The sequence below is a fragment of the Mustela nivalis genome, assembly GCF_964662115.1.
Source record: "Mustela nivalis genome assembly, chromosome: 10".
NCBI classification, from domain to species: Eukaryota; Metazoa; Chordata; class Mammalia; order Carnivora; family Mustelidae; genus Mustela; species Mustela nivalis.
Genome location: NC_139029.1, coordinates 26,501,880 through 26,523,732, shown reverse-complemented (window position 1 = coordinate 26,523,732; position 21,853 = coordinate 26,501,880). Strand labels below are relative to the sequence as shown.

Genomic DNA, 21,853 nt, shown 5'->3' with positions numbered 1-21,853 from the left:
AAAACAGCTAACATATGGAAATAACCCAAGTGTCCATCAACAGATGGCTAAAACGATGTGGATGAGGCACCCGGGTGGCTCAGTGGGTTAAGCATCCCACTCCTGATTTCAGCTCAGGTCATGATCTCAGGGTCTTGGGCTCCACGCTCAGTGGACAGTCTGCTTGAGACTCCCTCTCCCTCTGCCCCTCCCCACCCCCTTCTCTCCAAATAAATAAATAAATAAATAGATAAATCTCTAAACAAAATGTATCATCAAATACTCTAATACCATGGTGGCAAGGACTACATCCTGTAAAATACAGAGTATCAATCCATAACCACAGTACTAAGGTAATTTATAAAGTGAAGAGCTGTCACTTTCCTTTACCTCTTCTTTAGCATCAAGGGTCAACCTTCTTTCAGGTTTCCTATGAAAAAACAGAATTGCCTTTTCCTTTGTTTACCTCCTCCGCAGGAATGAATAGAGAGCCTCAGAGCTGCCCTGACAAGTTTGCTGGGTTTGGTCGGCGAGGTACGCTTCATCAAGCCAATTCACATACCCTCCTTTATACTCTACCACAACTCTGGGCATCTTCCAAGGAGCAAGAAGTTGAAGTGCTACAGCACGTGTCTATCAAAGACCAGGAAGAACAAGGGCTCTGTCAAAACCCACAAAGCTAGTTAACAGCCAAACCAGGCCAAAATTCCAGAGCTTATTCTATCACACATCCCTGCCTCACTGCTTTGCTTAAGAGTCTCTTACAACAACGTCCTGGCTTGGGAAGGGAAAATGATTATCAGCAAACATTTCACCCTCCCTTACCTCTTGGATTTTGTTATTCAGATCTCAGCTCAAAAGCCATCTCCTCAGAGGTTTGCCTAGCCACACAATCAAAAGTAGCCACCCAGTCCTTCTCTAGGGTACTCCAGGTTATAGGGGAAATAACCATAACCATGAAAAAGAGACCTGATTTAGAGAATGACGGAGAAACTGCTAGGAAGCCAGAGACAAAGGGTAGTGAGTAAGACATTGCCAAATGAGGATGCCAAAGACCTAGAGTCTAAACCCTGCTGAAGGGACTGAACTGCTGTGTGCTTCAGCAAGGTCAAAGGGCTTTCCACCTGATGCTGTTTTTTGGCAGTGGCATCATTATGCAAAGCCAGGGTAGAGGATTAAGTTATTCAGGGATAGGAGGTGGAGGTGTAACCAAGCAATTTACAGAAATTAAGTACAGAAAATGCATTTTGTTTTTCTGGCCCGCCTTCAGGATGTTTTGGGTTTTTGGGGAGTTCAGTCCTGCTGAATGTCTTTTTTCTGTCACAAGTTTAGGGCTATCTTTGCCTCATAATATCTCTGCCCAATCTTTAATTTAAGCTTGAGCAAGAAATGAAAATCCTGGGCACCTGGGTGGCTCAGTGGGTTAAAGCCTCTGCCTTCAGCTCAGGTCATGATCCCAGAGTCCTGGGATAGAGCCCCGCATCAGGCTCTCTGCTCCACAGGGAGCCTGCTTCCCCCTCTCTCTCTGCCTGCCTCTCTGCCTACTTGTGATCTCTGTCTGTCAAGTAAATAAATAAAATCTTTAAAAAGAAAAAAAAAAAAAGAAATGAAAATCCTTTTGGATTATTCACACAACAGTTGGACAATAACAGACTTTAAAAAGAAAAAGTTCAGGGAAAGAAAGTGGCAAGTTAGTGTCAAAGGAAATGCTCATTTCAACCCCCCAGAAATCAGAAAATTAAGAAGCTAATTTTCAGAGGCACCTGGGTAGCTCAGATAGTTAAGCATCAGCCTTCACCTCAGGTCATGGTCTCCAGGTCCTGGGATCGAGCCCTGCATTGGGCTCCCTGCTCAGTGGGAAGTCTGTGCTCTCTCAAATGAATAACTAAAATCTTTTTTTAAAAGATTTTTATTTATTTATACTTGAGAGAGAGAGATCACAAGCAAAGAGCAGGGGAGGGGCTCAATCCCAGAACACCAGAATCATGACCTGACCCAAACCCAGGTACCCCTCAAATGAAGTTTTTTTTAATAAATAAATAAATAAAAGCTAATTTCATTAAGAAGAAAATGTTGTTACCTAAATACAGGCAGAGCCAAACTTAACATTTCTACATGTATTAAACTTATTAGAATTGATAAGTATGCTTAAGAGTCACAATACTGTGATACACCCTCACTCCCACTCCTGGAACTTTTAAAATGTGAACTGAAACTAATTTTAAAAACATCATTATACCATGAGAAGTGGAATAACTTTGGATGATACAAAAACACAGCTGGAAATAATCAATGAATCATTTAACTTATTCAAGAGGATGCTAGCTAGTGGATAAACACTTAAATTAAAATTAAAGCGGATCTGGGGTGCCTGGGTGGCTGAGTCAGTTAAGTGTCACTCAGCTCATGTCATGATCTCAGAACTGTGAGACTGACATGACTGGGTGTGGAGCCTGCTTGAGAATCTGTCTCTCCCTCTGGGTCACCCCTCCTTAAAAAAAAATGTAAACCAGATTTGATCCTTGCCTTCATGGAGCTTATAGTCTAGAGGTGCTGAGAGACAACAAATATGCAACCAACCAAAAATGTAATTACAAATTCTGGTAGGTACTACAAGACAAAGATGATATAATGTTAAATGTATACAGTACAGTTGTGACTTATTTAGATAAGATGGTCAAGAGGTATTTAAGCTGTCACCTAAAGACGAACAAAGATCAAGTTACATGAAGAGAAAGGGAAAGAGGTGTCCAAAGGCAATAAGTTTTTTCCTCTCTCTTTTTAAAGATCTTATTTATTTATTTGACAGAGACAGACACAGTGAGAAAGGGAACACAAGCAGGGGGTGTGGAAGAGGGAGAAGCAGGCTTCCTGTTGAGCAGAGAGCCTGATATGGGGCTCGATCCCAGGACCTTGGGATCACAACCTGAGCCAAAGGCAGATGCCTAATGACTGAGCCAGGCGCCCCAAGTTTTTTCTCTTGATATACATACATATACTTTTTTTTTTTTAAAGATTTTATTTATTTATTTGACAGACAGAGATCACAAGTAGGCAGAGAGACAGGCGGGGCGGGGGGGGGGTACAGGCTCCCCGCTGAGCAGAGAGCCCGACACGGGCCTCGAACCCAGGATCCCGGGATCATGACCCGAACTGAAGGCAGAGGCTTTAACCCGCTGAGCCACAAAGGCACCCCAGCATACATACACTTCTTAGTATAAGATGGGGACAATCATAAGTAAAGCCATTTGATCAAGTAAGTAAAACCCATTCAAGACAACTCTCAATTCTCTTTTGAAGACTTTTAGATGTCACCGTGATTACACATACCTTTTCCTCTATCATTTCTTTCATGTCCACGTCCTACAAATATATTGGGAAGTGAGAAAAACAAACACCCCGTGCAAATCAATGTGGCACCTTTTCACATGTTATGGGTACCGAGCATTTGATTTCTGTTCAAACCAGAATTTCCCCAAAAAGAAGTTTTGCTTTTTCATCAAAGCCCCCCATTCCTAGAGAGGCTGTTTCATTTAGAATATTATAAAACAAGTCAGGTCCCTACAGAAGGACTATGGTATAACATAGGCTCAGGGGAAAACATGTCCCCTCAAACACAATTTGGGTAAAACCTTCTCACATTTAAGATAAGGTAGTCATGCTCCTACACCAGATTATAAAAGAATCCACCAACTGAACAAGTAGCAATCAACAGTTATGATTAAGTGCCCAGCATGTTAAGGATGCAGAAATATAGGACCTGATTCCTCACCTCCTATAGTCAGGGGCCTGGTATGATCGAGTCTCAAACTCTCCAACACTCTTCAGACAATGTGGTAACATATCCCCATTACTACCTTGTTAATGTCAATTCGTTGTGTCTTCCTTCACTGGGATACTCAGAGCTTAAGAGTAAGTATACAAAGGTGGCCTAATATAGACTATTACTGCATCTGAAAATTTCTTTCTGGAAAGCCATACCAAGCACACACTGGCCTGAGTCTCAAGTCACCAAACCCGGATGTCTTTTCTCATACACCCTTCTGCAAGACCCATCCTATACTCTGTATGTATTTACACTATTGTTTTCGTTCTTTTCTCCTCCAACCTTTCCTTTAAAACCCAAGAGAAGAATTTCAAACACCCTTTTGAAATCACTTCAGATACGAACCTGTCACTTGGAGTTAAGGTTCCCTTTTAGCTGTTCCTGCAGAGCCACCTGAGAGCACAGGTCCCAGAGCCATCAGCTCTTTCAAAGCCCAAGCCTTCTCCACCAGAACAATTTCTCTAATTACCAAGCAGATCAATGGGCCTTGGAAGAACAGATGCATTTTATTTAAAATGAAGCTCTTAAGAGACATAATTATGGCTTTTATATCATTAAAATACATCTTACTTTTCAACCCCAAAACAAGAATATTGGCAGACAAAGCCAAAGCAAACTTCTCTAAATCAAAAACTCTCAACAAGGGGCACCTAGGTGGCTCAGTGGGTTAAGGCCTCTGCCTTCGGCTCGGGTCATGATCTCAGGGTCCTGGGATCAAGCCCTGCTTCAGGCTCTCTGCTCAGCGGGGAGCCTGCTTCCCTTCCTCTCTCGGCCTGCCTCTCTGCCTACTTGTGATCTCTGTCAAATAAATAAATAAAATCTTTAAAAAAAAAACAAACACCTCTCAACAATAAGGAAAAATTAAATTATTCCTTTTCCCTTCTCACCCCAGATTTTGTTTTCATTGTCCCTAGTAATTACGCCAGCATTATCTTGGCAATTGTTAGGTATCTGCTGAATTCACCAGAATAAACATTATGGGAGTATTTATCCCATCGCCAGAACGCTGCAGGTAGCCTGAGAGGTCACACTTGTCAGGACTTTGGGTTACTAAAACTAAGTAGTGCCAAATATAACCTCAAAACACTAAGGTTGGGGTTCCAACCTTAGCAGCACCAAATGACCAAGCTATATATATACCACACAACTATCCTTCAATCCATAAATACTTGGTTCACATTTTAAAAGTCTTCTTGGACTTTACCTTTACAGGAAAAGGATTTACTAGTCAAGTAAACAAAAACTAAAGGCAAACATACTACGACCTGAAACAAAATGGTAACATCAAGCAGACCCAAAGCCTTCCTAGTAAGTCCTTTAAAGCTTTCGAAACCCACGGACAGATAGGTAAATGGAGTTGGCCGAGGGACTAAGGCACGCCCACACACGCCCGTGATGAAGTCTAATCTCTGGCTATCTGCATCTACACTGCTTGAAGGGCTCCCCCACCATAATTTCGTAATTTCGTGTCTAGAGAGGGCTTTGCTTGAAGAGACTATACTTTTTTTCTCTTCTCATTCCCGTATCAAATTTACTATCTCGCAGAATATTCCATTTCTCCAAGAGAGCAGATTCACAACATTTTACACCGTGTTGAACTCTCATTTCAACGTACACATTACAACCAATTTGAGACCAAAGTACGAGCTGCTATTCTGACCAACAGCAGCCTCTTTTTCTAGCACCAGCAGCTTCCTTGCAGCAGTGAAGCATACAGAGGTGCCTGTATGTTATTAGACTGTATTAACATCATGAAGCTTTCATTACTAGAATACATTTCATTACTAGAATACATTCTTCCTCCAAGCACTCATGACAGAAAACCCAAGTTTTAATTCAAGAAAGCGAGAGTGTTACAAAGGAAGAACACTTTTTTTTAAAATTTTATTTATTTATTTGACACACAGAGAGAGAGAGAGATAACAAGTAGGCGGGGGTCACAAGTAGGCAGGCTCTCTGAGCAGAGAGCCCGATGTGGGGCTCAATCCCAGGACCCTGAGATCATGACCTGAGCCAAAGGCAGAGGCCCAATCCACTGAGCCACCCAGGCGCCCCGGAAGAACACTCATTTTAATGTTTAATTTGGGTTACAGGACCTAAGTAAGCTCTAAACCTAGACAATTTCAGGTCAGGATCAGTAAATATCACCTTCTAAGTGCAAAGTAAGAGAAAACTAATGGTCAAAACAGACAAGAATAATCACCTATAGAAATCTTCCCCAAAATCAGTCCTCCAAAAGGAAGTGCAAGAATCTTATGAACAGGGTGCCTGGGTGGCTCAGTTGGTTAAGCAGCTGCCTTCGGCTCAGGTCACGGTCCCGGAGTCCTGGGATAGAGTCCTGCATCAGGCTCCCAGCTCCATGGGGAGTCTGCTTCTCCCTCTGACCTTCCCGCCTCTCATGCTCTCTCTCACTGTCTCTCTCTCAAATGAATAAATAAAATCTTAAAAAAAAAAAAAAAAAGAATCTTATTAGCATAAGGCTTATTAAAATTCTTCTAGGTAAGACCCTAGTTTAAAATGTAAATACCGGGCATCTGGGTGGGTCAGTCAGTTGGGGGTCTGCCTTTAGTTTAGGTCATAATCCCAAGGTTCTGGGATCAAGCCCATACAGGTCTCCCTGTGGGGAGCCTGCTTCTCTTCCCCAACTCCTCTGTCAAATAAAATAAATTAAAATCTTTGATAAGGGGCGCCTGGGTGGCTCAGTGGGTTAAAGCCTCTGCCTTCGGCTCAGGTCATGATCCCAAAGTCCTGGGATCGCGCATCGGGCTCTCTGCTCAGCGGGGAGCCTGCTTCCTCCTCTCTCCGACTGCCTCTCTGCCTACTTGTGATCTCTGTCTGTCAAATAAAAAAATAAAATCTTAAAAAAATATATATATATAAAAATCTTTGATAAAATAAAATGTAAATACCATATTATACCCTGAATACTGAAATGCATAGAACACCTATGACATACACTTATAAATATACAAGTTTTAGTCATGAATAAATATTGAAAACAGGAAACTGAAGCACAAGAATTTTCATCTTCTTGAAGTTCAAAAAAAGAGAAAGCTATGATTTTATGACCCATAACAGTCATCTGTAAGAAACCTTAAAGTATGAGACCAGAGTTCAAAGCTGAAAGTTAGCAAATAGCCCAGTGAAAGTTTCTGCCTTGGGCAACCCTCTCGAGGCCCCTCTCTCTTTGGAAGCTTTGTACTAAACCCACCAAAAGAAATAAAGTTTCTGCTTTGCTTCTGGCTAAGACAAGCTGGGATGAAAATATGTTTGTCTCTAGGAAGGTGAAGTTTACAGGATATTTAGGTTGATAATGACGAAAAGGATTTTAAACTGGGACTATCCTCTGAAGGGCTAGGATGTATTATTTCCTCAACAAGGGCCATTCAGCTACACTCATAAGGGCTCACTACTCAAGAACATTCAGTTCCTGGGGCACCTGGCTGGCTCAAAGTCAGCAGACCATGGTTGAGTCTTGATTTCCGTCAGGGTTCTAAATTAAAGCCCTACATTGGGTGTAGACCTACTGGGGGGGGGGGGGCAGAAGGAGCAGCTAGCTCCGCCTACTCCATATCTAGAATACATTCATAGAACATCCTTCTAACTCAGTCTAACTTACTCTCTGAATGGACGAGCCCACCAAAAAGACCACCTTAGGCAAAAAATGGCTTTCTTGATGGATGTTACCTATTGAAAACAGATTAAAGTATCTGCCCTCTGCTCAAACCATAATCCCAGGGTACTGGGAAGGAGTCCCCCATCCCGCTCCCTGCTCGGAAGGAAGGATGCTTCTCCCTCTCCCTCTGCCCCTCCCCCATACTTGTGCTCTCCCCCTCTCAATCTGACATATAAATCTTTAAAAAAGGAAGAGAAAAATGATTCCCTGGCACTTTACCAGTAACAACTGCTAAAGTTTACCAAGATACGCTAGATAAGGAGCTACAAACCTTAATTACCTCATTTTTATAAACCTAAACCTCTTTAACTACTATGTTCTGAACCAGTTTTACAGAAGAGAAAACAAGGACTTGAGTTAGGTAACTCGCCTCCCGAAGTTCCAAAGCTAAATAGGTCCAAAATTCAATCACACGCTTTTCCAACATTGTGACTCACCATCACCTTACAGGTTAGCTATTCTATTTTCATATTTCAGCCATCAGTCTCTTGTGAAGCTGTTTAGTTAAAAAAAAAAAAAAAATCTCTGAAGCATAATGATCTCTGGGAATTTAGTTCTTCCACCAGCAAAGCAGAAATGGTCAACAAAAGCAACCAGCTCTCTTCTCCAACCCCTATCTCTAACTTGTAACATTCCAAAAAATGGAAACATTCTGCTTGAAACAGGCCTCAGAACTTCCAGTACAAAAAGAAATCTTTTACCAAAGACAATACGAATGTTTCTGTTATAGATCATTTGAGAGAACCTGAACAGGAAAACTACAGCCTGGTGTAGAGAACAAAGGGCTTCACGTAACAAGAGACTAACTAACAAGAAACTCAAATATAACCACCTAGAATTTTTTAAATGGTCCTTGCTTGGAAAGGGGCAGCTCAACACCAGCCCTCTTCTGCGAAGATTCTCTGCTGTAGAGCTTCCATCCATCTTTAAACATGATGATAAGCTACAGGTTTTCCACAGAGGTCTATAAGACTGAGGAGGTCTCTTTCTATTCCTAGTGTGTTGAACATTTTAATTATGAAAGTGTGTTGGGATTTTTTTTCCCAAATGTTTTTATTGTGTCACTGAGATCATGTTCTTTATTCTATTTATACAGTTTATTCCATTAACTGGTTTTCAACGGCTATTGGAGAACACCTGCTTTTAAAACAGATCTTAAAATTATCCTCAGCTGCTTATGGGTCTCTACCGTAACTCTGAAAAAACCGGAAAAGCTCCTGAGACCTGATTCCATATGGGCCTGCCCTGGCTGTCCCTTGCCCACAACTAAGTCTCTGCTATGCCAAGAGGACAGCACACTTTTCCAGATCAGATGGCACTACATCCAATGACCATAAGGTAACCTAAGAGCACTAACCGAATTAGTTGAACAATTCGGGACACCCAAACCAGGAGGCTACAAAATGAAGTGGCTAGAGATCCTGGTATCCACTGCATCTTCAGCACTTTGCACGGTGTGTAGCCACAGAGTGAACACTTCACATTTGCTAAATGAACTGATCCTTTCAAACTTGCTCTTCATTCTCCAAGCTCCCCACCCACACCAGCAGGAGTAACAAAAGACCAGTTGATCAAATATTAACAATACAATCCAGAATAGAATTCAGTCCATACCACAGCCCTAATCATGCCTGCTAAACTGAAAGTTGAGATCACTCTTAACCGTTCTACATCTTACACCAACACAGAGAAGACCAAACAGACCTCAAGTGTTAGCGAGAGACACTCACACTTCACTTATTAGTGACATGTTAGAGTAAAACTCTACTGCCACCAAGTCAGTCAACGCAGCATCCTTTCAGCAGTAGCTAGGATAAGAAGCAGAAAATTCTTGGTGAACAAGATACAAAATGACCAAGATAGAGAAAAGACAGAAGCAGAAATACCAAGAGAGAAATTCAGCATTCATAAAAAGATAGTGGGCAAAGCAGTGTGCCTCTGGAAAGTTCAGGGTAGGAGAAAAGAGCTCAGGTGAAATATTAAACATGTTTACTATTTTATGCTTTCCTCTAGAGATTATCCCTCTCCTGAGTGAAAGAGGGAAACAGAATCAAGAGCAGCTGGGGGTATCTCTAGGGTAACACTTCATGGAGGCTTCACTCCCCACCTGAAGGAACTGAAATGAGGTGGGGGGCGATGGGGGAAGACAATAAAGTGGTCTCTGATTTCAATTCAGAACCGAAATTAGTATACTTATGGGTTTATTTAAGAATTCACTCTAATATGTGGCTTTCTTAAATTACTAAGTAAATCAGTAAGTACAATACTAATTTCAATTCTGAGGCCCTAAAATTTATAGAGAATAATCACAATGTGCATTCAACACCTTCCTAAAGGTGGGAAAGGGCCTGTGGGGAGAATGGCAATTACTGCTTGAATAATTTAAAGACACAACAAAAGGCCTGGCCTTGCTTAGGTTATAAAATCAAAATTATTCTGGGGGTACCTGGCTGGTTCAGCAGTAGAGGACAAAACTCTTTTGATCTTGAGGTCATGAGTTCAAGCTCCACACTGGGCAAAGAGCTTAATTTAAAACAAAACAAAACAAAACAAAACAAAACAAAAACTATTCCGAAGTTTAGTACTAAAATTCTTAAAAGTTTAAATATCGAATTCTATGGACTCTGGCAGAAGTGCTTCACAAATGTGTAATATATAGGTACAGATGTACACAAAAGACATACCTATAAGCACATGCAGCAAACTGTTAACAGCGGTGACCTCTGCAGAGCAAGAAGGGAAGTATGAAGAGGCAGAGGGCAGGAGAAAAAGAGACACAAAATGAGGTAGACAGGATGACAGCTTCTTACTTTACATATAATTCTCTCAGCTGGTCATTTTACAGATGACTTCCCCCCATATTCTAAAAAATCAAAGTTGTTGACATTCCAGAGTTAATGGGTTGACTCTTATCTTTAATGTGGAATCAAACATCTATCCATCTCCTTCTGAGATATCTTTAAAAATCCAAAACAGCCATTTCCATGATCCTAGATAAATAAAGCTGCATTATAATTACTCAAAGTCCATCTGGGGAAACCTTATTACAGTAGGACTGTTTTATTCTTTTATGTCTTTAAAGAGGATTAAGAAAGGCCAGCCTTATAGCCAACTGAGTTCTATTACTTTAAAATGTATTTATTATGGAAGTGTTGATTCATACACAAAACTAGAAAAAAACAGTTGAAAGAACCCAAGTGTACCCATCACCCAGCTTCAAAAACTACCCTCTGCAGGTTGGCTCTATTTATAGTCAAAATCCTAACTAGTATGGGCGGATATAGCCAGTCTCTGCAGCTATTTTCCTGTATCTTTTCCCTTAAAATAAACAACAACAACAACAATAAAATACAACAGAGATTCCTTGTATTAAGAACCCCCCCCCAAAAAAATACCAAATCACTGTACTGTACACCTGAATCTAGTATGTCAATTATATCTCAATTTAAAAAAATACACCCAGGGGCACCTGGCTGGCTCAGTCAGTACAGCATGCCACTCTTGATCTCGGGGAAGGGAGGTGCCTATGAGTTCAAGCCCCATGATGGATATAGAGATCACTTTAAAAAAAAAAAAAAAAGTAATGAAGAGACCCAATTTGCTCACCTCCACATGCTTCTCCATGTATCCTCTGCAAAAAAGTCCACAAGGAAGATCATTTATCAGCAAATAACAATCCCTCTGACTTAACTTCAGACACATTTAAAGCCAATTCCAAAGTGCAACCCTAAACTACCTAATTACCGGACATGAGAAGTCTAAAATACCATTCCCATGGTGGGCTGTTTCATCGACCTGTTTTTAGAAGTGTGAATACCTTGTAACAGCTGAGAAAATCACTTTGAGAGAGCAGAAAATACGTATTAACAAATACACATTTGATTAGCAACCCCCAAAAGCTAAAAGCCTTCTAATACAAAGTCCAAAATCCTCTGTAAAAATTTTGAGCTCACGTCAACTGTTTGGCATTTAGGGAAATACATGATATGGTCACTTGTTCCCCAGTGTGGTTTTTTTGGGGCCGCTGGGTGACTCAGTCCATGTCTGGCTTCAGCTCAGGTCCAGGTCCTGGGATTGAACCCCACATCTGGCTCCGTGCTCAGTGAGGAGCCTCCTTCTCCCTCTGCCTCCACCTCTCTGCCCTGCTTGGGCTGCTCTCTCTCTGTCTCAAATAAATAAATAAATCTTTTAAAATTGATTTACTTATTCATTTGAGCTGGGGTGAGGGGACAGTGGGGACAAAGGAAAAGAGGATCTCAAGCAGACTCCCCGCTGAGTACAGAGCCAGACCTCACAACCCTGAGATCAGGACCTGAGCCAGAATCAAGAGTCTGACACTCAGCTGACTGAGGCACCTAGGCATCCCTCCAATGTGCTTTTTGTCAGCCTTACTATCAACTTCCCTCAAAGTAACAATTTTATTAATGAAAGCATATACTTTAGTTCACTTTTGTTAACAATGACCTGTTTACAAAAAACAAATTCCCAACTGTCCTTCCTAACTGTTGTTGTTGAGCTGGAAAGAGAATTCTGAGGAACCAGCTTGGCAACCTTCACAGAAACAGTGCAGCACAGGGACCCCTCTGAAACAGTATCTGGCCCTTGGTCTGTGTGTCTCAGGGTTAAGTGCAGAAACAAAGACCCAAATCCATGTATTGTTTTCACTGCATAAAAAAAATTATTCATTATTTCTCCACAGACACATGGATAATTTTTCTGAGTAGTAAGAAGTTTCCCTGAGGGTGAGCTCTACAGCAGTTTAAAAGAGGAGCAACTGAGGAATGGAAAACCTGGATTATGTGTGGATTATCTATAATAATACAACCTTTTTTTCTCCCTAGATCAAGAACATTGCCTATGAGGGAAATAGTAAGCCAGCTTTTAACAAAAGTTCAATTCCAAGTCCTCCAAAAAGTCAATCTCTGTCTCTCTTTTCTAGCACTAGTACTTCTTTGGATGGCAAACAGGAACTCCAGATTCTCTCAGGAAATCCATACCAAACTGTGTAGCAAAAACAGAAGAAAAGAGGGGGAATTTTCTACTGTCACTTCAATCTTGAGGGAAATTCCAGGGTAAGGGGTAATCCTTTCCTAATTAATTGCATTATTACTTACTCTGGACACTTTGGGCTCAGTCCAACAAAGCTCATTTCCTAAAGTCGCCTGATAACCTGTTACAGATTCCGCTGGTGTATCCAGCAGGGAGCACAGCCGACCTCAGGAGGTCTTCTTGACATCCCTCCTTTTAAGCCCAAGCACCAGCCATCATCGGCTAATAAACAATGGACTGTAGCTCTAGTCTCCTGTTTGACCATTTGCAAACTGTTTTCTTCCCTCCTTGCCCCCAAAATATCAAGATGCCCAGGAGAGGAAGGGAACTTTTTCTTTTCTTTTCTTTTCTTTTTAAAGATTTTATTTATTTATTTGAGAAAGAGACACTGAGAGAGAGCATGAGAGGGGAGACGGTCAGAGGGAAAAGTAGACTCTCCGAGGAGCTGGGAGCCTGATGAGGAACTTGATCCTAGGATTCCAGGACCATGACCCAAGCAGTTACCTAACCAACTGAGCCATCCAGGCGCCCTAATCCTTTTTTTTTGGACACTGGGAGCAATGAAAAGCTGTAAATAAATAAATGAATAAATAACTGGCACCAAGCAAGTATGCAAGCACCTTAAGTGAGAGAAATGAAAGAAATTTACCAAAACCAATTGCTCTGGATAAACCCAGAAACTCTTATATAACGCAATTGTTTTTATCTCTTTGTAGCCATTTTTTAATCAATAAAGTGAGGATCTGAACAGCCCACCATTGTCAAAAAACTTGAAAAAATTTACACAAACCTTAGCAGGACATTCCTCATCCTTACTTCAGACATGCCCTAAAACTGGAATTAAACAGAACAGCTTAATCTTTTGGTTTAAAAAAAAAAAACAAAAAAACACATCCTGGGGCTCCTGGGTGGCTCAGTTGGTTAAGCAGCTGCCTTCTCAGGGAACGCATGCCTTCTCATGCCTTCTGCCATGATCTCAGGGTCCTGGGATTGAGCCCTATGTGGGCCTCCCTGCTCAGCTCTCTCTCCCTCTACCCTTCCCATCGCCCCCCCACCCCACTCATGCTCCCTCGAGCTCTTGCTCTCTCTCTCTCAAATAAAATCCTTTTTTAAAATTATTTTTTATTTGAGTGGTGCCTGGAAGGCTCAGTCATTAACCATCTGCATTCTGCTCAGGTCATGATCCCAGGATCCTGTGGGATCGAGCCTGCGTTGGGCTCCCTGCTCAACAGGAAGCCTGCTTCTCTCTCTCCCTCTCCCTCTGCTTGTGTTCTTTCTCGCTGTCTCTCTGTCATATAAATAAATAATAAAATCTTTAAAAAAAAACAGAAACAAAACCCCCCCAAAAAATTTATTTTTGAGAGAGAGCACGAGCAATGAGAGGGGCAGAGGGAAGCAGACTCCCCACTGGGCAGGGAACCCAATGCTGGACTTAATCCCAGGACTCTGGGATCATGACCTGAGCTGAAGGCTGATGCTTAACTGAGTCACCCATGCACCCCTCAAATAAAAATCTTGTAAGAAAATAATCATCCTTCCATCTCCAGCCAATCAGTACTGAAACTTACTATAGAAGTAATCATTTCACGTTCATCACATTCTATTCCTTTATAAAAAAAACTAGCCAATCTGCCTGAAAATACATTATTAGCTGACCAGGGACTTGGCCACTTACCTTCTGACTATAACTAAAAATTTAGCATTTGGGCCACCGGGGTGGCTCAGTCAGTTCAGCACCTGACTCTTGATTTCAGTGCAGGTCATGACTGTAAGATGGAGCTCTGCACTCAGTGGGGGAGTCTGCTTCTGAATCTCTCTCCCTCTATCCATCCCTCTCACTCTCGGGCTCTCTTCAAACAACAAACCTTACCAACTTGCATCTGGGACAAGCCACCCATACCAAATTCAGGCAAGCCCCTCACCTGGTAAAGATGAATTCCCAGAACAAGTCAGGGCTCTGCTACAGACCCCTGTCAAGATGTGCTTCTTCCATCACAGAGTCAGCAAGAAGTCACATTTCCTTCTTGCTCTTCAGTGACTTAATTAATTTCTTGTCCCAATGATAGGGCAAAGTCCACTCCTTCCATCTTTCACTTTTTAAAAGAACAGGACCATACTACAATTCCGTTTTTTTTGGGGGGGGGGGTTGTTGTTGTTTTTTAAATTAAAAAGAGGGGTGCCTGCGTGGCTCAGGTCATGATCCCAGGGTTCTGGGATTGAGCTCCACATCGGGATCCCTGTTCAGCGGGAAGCCTGCTACCTCTCCCACTCCCCTTGCTTGTGTTCCCTTCTCTTGCTGGGTTTCTGTCAAATAAATAAAAATAAAACATTTAAAAATTAAAAAAGAAAATGTTTAAAGTAGACTCCACATCCAACGTGGGGCCTGAACTCACCACCCCGAGATCAAAAGTCACATACTCTATCAACTGAGCCAGCCAGGCACCCCAGGACCATACTACTTCTGAATACTTAGAAAAGTAGGAAAAATTCAGTGATATGTATTTTCAGTAAACATAGAGTACAGCAGGCAGAAAGGCACTAGTTATTTCAAGGCTGATTTCCACACAGCAATCAGAGTTCCATAAAGCTTGCTTACTTGCCTTCTTTGACATCAGAGAAAATATTAGGATCCCAATGACAAATCTTTGCTGGGGGAACACCTTTATTCACTCTTTTAATCAAACTATTTTTCCCTCAGGACACCTGGGTGGCTCAGTGGGTTAAAGCCCCTGCCTTCGGCTCAGGTCATGATCCAAGGGTCCTGGGATGGAGCCCCACATCGGGCTCTATGCTCAGCAGGGAGCCTGCTTCCTCCTCTCTGCCTGCCTCTCTGCCTACTTGTGATCTCTGTCTGTCAAATAAATAAATAAAATCTTAAAAAAAAAAAAAAAAACTATTTTTCCCTCAACCAGAAATTAAACATATGGAAGTCTTAACTGGTGGGGTATTAGTAACACAGAAAGAAAGATAATTTCAAAATCAGTCAGTGCCTGGAAAGTCTGAAAAATCCACACAAACAATGGACTAGGTCTGAGTCACCAGCTTGAAAGAAGCTAGTGAAATAAAATGCAGGCAAAGAATTTTACACACCAATTTCTTTTACTGTAAGTATGCCTCTTAGAGGTATTGTTAAGGAATAATAAGTAAGTGGTAAATAACCTTATTTGCTGCACCCTGTGTAGTAAGTACAGTCTATGGTTTGTCTACAAATGTCATAGTGAAAGGAAGTGACTTGGAGTAAGACAGTCCTGGGGAACTTTAAGAAAGTAATAATCTCTGCAGGTTTGTTTATTCTTTTGTTAAATGTGGATAATACTGGACATACAACTTCTAAGGTTTCAGGATAGGCAGTAAATCAGTCAGGCTTTACAAACAAACAGGACACTGCGCATTAGAGATGCTTAACGGAAAAGTAAATATACAATCATTTCTGTTTTAAAAAGTTTTGCTCTCTCATTAAAGCAAGTTTCACAATCTCTACATAGACGCGCACATTGTAAATACTGCAGGTTTGATTCCAAACCACAGCAATAAAGTAAGTCAAATGAATTTTTTGGTTTAAAACTTACATTTACACTATACTGTAGTCTATCAGGTGTGCAATACCACTATGTCTTAAAAAAATACATTACTTAATGAAAAAATATTTTATTGCTAAAAAATGCTACCCATCATTTAAGCTTTCAGCAGGTTGTAATCCCTAATCATAGATTACTATAACAAATATAATTTAACAAGTTTTAAATACTACAAGAATCACCGAACTGTGACACAGAGACATGAAGTGACAAAACGGCTGCGAACATGCACTGTACCGACAGACTTGCGCGATGCAGGGATACCACAGCATTCCATTTGTAAAAGTAAAACAAAACCAAAAAACACAGTACCTACAAAGCTCAACAGAGTGAAGTACAGTAAAAGGTAGGTATGCCTATAGTTCCTTTAGGAAGAGTGGTAGGAGTCTATTCTCCAAAAATACCATGGTCCAGCAAGAATCAGGGGTGTACTTCTGTTCATTCCATGCGGATTTACTCAACACTAACTCCCATGCTGCACATTATGCTAGATGCAGCAAACAAGAAAGACAAGGTCCCTGTCCTGTTGTAATTACACACAGAAAAGGTTCATAATGTGACTTTGGGAGTTTTCCTGCACATGCACTAGAGTAAAATCAGAAAGGAGGTCACTATTTTGGGATCTTTTCCTAGTCTCTCTTTAAAGTTTTCTCCTGTGCTGAAACAGAGATAACACTTTAGTTAACAACAATGTATCAGTACTGGTTCATTAATTCTGTACACATACTGATATACGGTGTGGATAACGGGAAACCGGGCATGGGGAACAGAATATGGGTTGAACTGTTTCCCCCTCACCCCCAAAATTTGTATGTTGAAGTCCTAACCCCAAGTACTGCAGAATGTGACCTCATTTGGAGACAGGATCTCTACAGAGATGTAGGTTATCCTTATAAAGAGAGGACGTCTGGACATGGGGGTATGTGGAGGAAAGACAGTATGAAGAGACCAACCTATATGCCAAGGAACCAACCCCGCCAACACATGGATTTTTTAATTCCAAGTCTCCAGATGTGTAAGACAAGAAACTGCTCTTGCTGAAGGCACCCAGTCTGTACTCTCAGCAGCCCTAGCAAACTAATACGGGGATGTGGGACCATCCCTGCAGTGGTATGTCAACCAGGTCTCCAATGAATAAGCTTATTATAAGCAAACAAAAAGCCAGAGGGATTTGGTGTCCATGTTTCACAGTCATGAAGTCCAAAAAAGACAGGCGGCTGGGAAGTCCTGCTCAGTGGCAAGGGGAGCCATAATAATCACGACACACAGCAACCAAGCTAGGACTCGAATCCAGGTTTCATTCAGTGTTCTCCACAATCTAAGGTTACTTCAAGATGGGCATGAAGGTGGTTGTAAGTGAGGGAATATGCTGAATTATCAATCTAAAATGCCCCATCTCTGGGCGCCTGGCTGGCTCAGTCAGTGGAGCATGCAACTCTTCACCTCAGGGTGGTGAGTTTCAGCCCCACACTGGTCGTAGAGCTTAAAAATTTAAAAAGGGGGGGGGGTCTTTAAAAATAAATAAATAAAATGCCCTATCTCAAGTGGACAGCACCCGAGAGTCACTTTTTCTTTTCTTCTTTTTTTTTTTTTAAAAGATTTTACTTATTCGTTCCAGAGAGAGAGAGAGAGAACACAAGTGGGGTAAGGGCAGAGGGAGAAGCACACTCCCCACTGTGCAGGGAGTCCCATGCAGAGCTCAATCCTGGGACTCCAGGATCATGACCCAAGCAGAAGGCGGACCGCCTAACTGACTGAGCCACCAGGGGCCCCTGAGAGTCACTTTCTAATACTGGACCAGGTTCTGCAGTGAGTAGGGGCTTTGGCACTGAAAAAGAACTAGGTTCTTGCCTCTTGCACTCATGAGCTGGGTAAGCTACTTTCCCAATCCTCCAAGAGTGACGTACCAATCACAGAACCACTGTGGGAACAAAGAAAGTGCACAAAAACTGCCTGGCATATTGCAGGTAAGTTCCTGCCACAAGCTATGTTTAGCTACAAACTCAGAGTGGTGAGGAGATGCTAGGGAACCTCTCTAAGAGCAAACAAAAGTTCACTGAATTCTATTTTCTTGCTATTAGTAGTAAGTAATCACAGAATACAGTGTTTTATACCTTATATTAGCTAAAGCATGTGTTGCACTGAGAGGTATACAGAAGCAAAAAAGGTCATATTCTTTTTTTAAAGATTGTATTTATTTATTTGAAAGAGAGAGAGAGCATGAGAGGGGAGAAGGTCAGAGGGAGAAGCAGACTCCCCGTGGAGCTGGGAGCCCTATTCAAGACTCGATCCCAGGACTCCGGGATCATGACCTGAGCTGAAGGCAGTCGCTCAGCCAACTGAGCTACCCAGGCATCCGAAAAGATCATATTCTACAGTCACAAACTTCGGAGAACAAATTCCTTTGCTGCTAGGTGTTAGCAGGGAACATCAACAGCAAGTTGAGAGGCCATTCATTTGGAATTTGTTCATCACAGTATCCCCAATGTAGGCAACTTGTGGCATCTTCTCTTGAGAGTTTACTCAGTGGGGGTCTACTAAGCTAACAGATCATCTATGCAATCAATCTCATCATTAGAGAAACAGAGTGAACAACACAATCAGCAGCTTCAATAATCTTCACTTCACCCCAGAGGCTATTCTCCTCTATCTCTAGGGTGGGTAACAGCAATTTTAGTGCCAGTTTTAAATGAGTATGTGTTACCGCTAGGGAGTATCTTTTTATTTTTTTAGAGGAACTCTCAGCTCTTCAAACTTAAAGACAGTACAGCCTATGTTAACTAATGACCTATGGCCTCTTGGGCCACCAGGGTGGCTCAGTGGGTTAGTTAGACCTCTGTGTTCAGCTCAGATCATGGTCTCAGGGTCGAGGGATTGAGCCCTGCATCAGTCTCTCTGCTCAGCGGGGAGCCTGCTTCCCCCCTTCCCTGCCTATTTGTGATCTCTCTCTCTCTAATAAATAAATTAAATAAATAAATAATCTAACCTCCCCCCCACACACAAAACTAATGATCTATGGCCTCCTTCCAGCTTTCATTATGGTACTAAACCTCTTTAAAAACTAAACAGCCAACTCGGACACTTAACTGTCTCATTTTAAAATGAAATTACTGGGCGCCTGGGTGGCTCAGTGGGTTAGGCCACTGCCTTCGGCTCAGGTCATGATCTCGGGGTCCTGGGATCGAGTCCCGCATTGGGCTCTCTGCTCAGCAGGGAGCCTGCTTCCCTCTCTCTCTCTGCCTGCCTCTCTGTCTACTTGTGATCACTCTCTGTCAAATAAATAAATAAAATATTTTTTAAAAATAGAATAAAATGAAATTACTATTACAAATACCTTGGGCTGAACCAGTGGTGCATACTGCTATCACCTATAGAGCTTTAAAAGAAGTCCATTTATCAAAGATTCTTACTGAGGAAACCTGGAAGGGTTCTGTGCCTTCGGAACACGGAACACTGTTTGCAGATTCCAAGGAGAAGGACTGTGGTCTCTCTTCATGAAGTTATCATCCAACCCCTGACACACAGACACCACTGTTTACACAGAATTCTACTTTATAACTCTATTAGGAGAAATAAGTTGTTTGATATCTTTTACAGACATTGATCTTTCTAGGATCAAATCATCTTCTCTAAACAAGTCTATCACACAGAGGTTTAGAAGGAAAAAAGTGTGTGTTTAAGTTTATTTCATTATAAGTTATTCTTCCAAGGCTTTATATTTAGAAGATGGGAATGTATCATTCAATAACTGAATCATTAATTTTTCTGTTCCTTCAGATGCATAAGCCCTCACACTGCATTGTCCAATAAACATACGGCTACCAAGCACCTGAAATGTTACTGGTCTGTACCGAGATGAGTCACACATAAAAAATAAAGAATTTCAAAGACTTAGTACAAAAATCAAAATGTAAACTAACTCACTATTTTTTATATTAATTACATGTTGCAATGAGAATGTTTTGGATATATTACATAAAAATATCATTAAAATTAATTTCATTTGATTTCTTTTATAATGTGGCTGCTAGAAAATCCAAAATTATGTACAGTTCAGACTGGACTTCTCTTGCACAGTGCTGTCCTAGAGGACAACAATGATTACATCTTTTTGAATGCTAAGTTTTAAATCTGATCCAGTATTATGATTTGGTCCCCTTTTTTTTTTTTTTAAGATTTTATTTATTTATTTGACAGAGAGAGATCACAAGCAGGCAGAGAGAGGAAGGGAAGCAGGCTCCCCACTGAGCAGAGAGCCCAACGTGGGGCTCGATTCCAGGACCCTGGGATCATGATGTGAGCCAAAGGCAAAGGCTTTAACCCACTGAGCACCTAGGCACTTTTTATTTATTAATTTTTTTTAGGTAATCTCTACATCCAACATGAGACTGAAACTCACAACCCTGAGATCAAGAATGGCACGCTCGACTGACTTGAGCCAGCCAGGCGCCTCTACTTAGTCACTTTTAAATTCATCTGTTATTTTTACAGTTTATAGTTTCTATCCACTAAGATTTTCCTGTTGATATAACCACCTGATGGTTTTCCATTTATATCTGCACTTCACCAGATATACTGAGGGAGAAAAAAAGAAAAATGTCTTAAATAAACACACAACTCTACATAAGAACCAAAAATGATTTCAAGATCTGCTATCACTTTGGATTTTATCCTGAGTCTACAAAAGAACCAAGAGCCCAACCCGCTGCTTCCATTTAAAAAGAATTAAGGGAGCGCCTTGGTGGCTTAGTCACTTAAGTGACTCCCTTCCGGTCACGATCCCGGGGTCCTGGAATAGAGTCCTGCTCTGCAGGGAGTCTGCTTCACCCTCTGCCTCTTCCCCCACACTCTCTCAAATAAAGTATTTATTTAAAAAATGAATTAGGCACTATTCAAAGCTACCGACATTTAAAGACAACACAACTACTCCAACTCCAGTTAGATCCAAACACCCAACCAGAACTTAGTTCAGATATATATGAGCAATGCTGCTCCTCTCTCTGGGCTTTCCTCAGGAACTGCATATAAACCACCTAGAGAAATAGATCTACTGCGATACCTGAGTGGCTCAATCAGTTAAGCGTCTGCCTTAGGCTTGGGTCATAATGCCAGGATCTTGGGATCGAGTCCCCTATCAGGCTCCTTGCTCAGAGCAGAGCCTGCTTCTCCCTCTGCCTGCCACTCCCAGTGCTTGGGTGCTTTCTCTCCATCTCTCTGACAAATAAAAAAAATCTTTTTTTTTTTAAATTTAATAAAATAAAATAAAAAGAAACAGATCTATTTATCTCCTAGAACATCTTATATGTATTCCTTAATAAAGGAACAAAACTGAACTCATCAGGTTTATATAGGAAAGATCTGGCTTGCCACAGCTTCATAATACGAAGTGATGTGGCCCTCACCTACTTGTCTAACACCATCTCAAACCACTCTCTCGGAGCCACAATGGTCTTCTTTCTGTTCCTAGAACAAGGCGGGGATTTAGAGTCTCAGCACCTTTCCAGTTGGCATTGTCTCCAAATACACTCTTCTGCAGTCTCGAGCATGGCGGGATCCTTTCCCATCCTGCTACTCTCAGCTACTTGAAAAGGCCTTCCTGTAACGTATTATCCAATGAAACCTCACTGCACCCCCAGCCCTCAGTTATCTGGTAGTCCTGTTTCATTCCTAACACTTAGGAAAATCTGAAATTATCTTATCTGCCTCCCCAAACTAGAAAAGTAAGCTCCCCAAGAACACAAGTCC

General features: G+C 41.5%; 1 protein-coding gene across 8 annotated transcripts in view; it reads right to left on the bottom strand.

Moving 5' to 3' along the window:
* THRAP3 (thyroid hormone receptor associated protein 3) overlaps window positions 1-21,853 on the bottom strand; it is a 75,036-nt gene that overhangs the window by 20,012 nt on the left and 33,171 nt on the right. For 2 of the 8 annotated variants that reach the window (XM_082686864.1, XM_082686868.1), the window contains exon 3: window positions 13,321-13,364. The exons of the other annotated variants lie outside the window; for them this stretch is intronic. The gene's annotated coding sequence lies outside the window, so the exon portion shown is untranslated. The remainder of the gene's footprint in view (window positions 1-13,320; window positions 13,365-21,853) is intronic. 8 annotated transcript variants of the gene reach the window in all.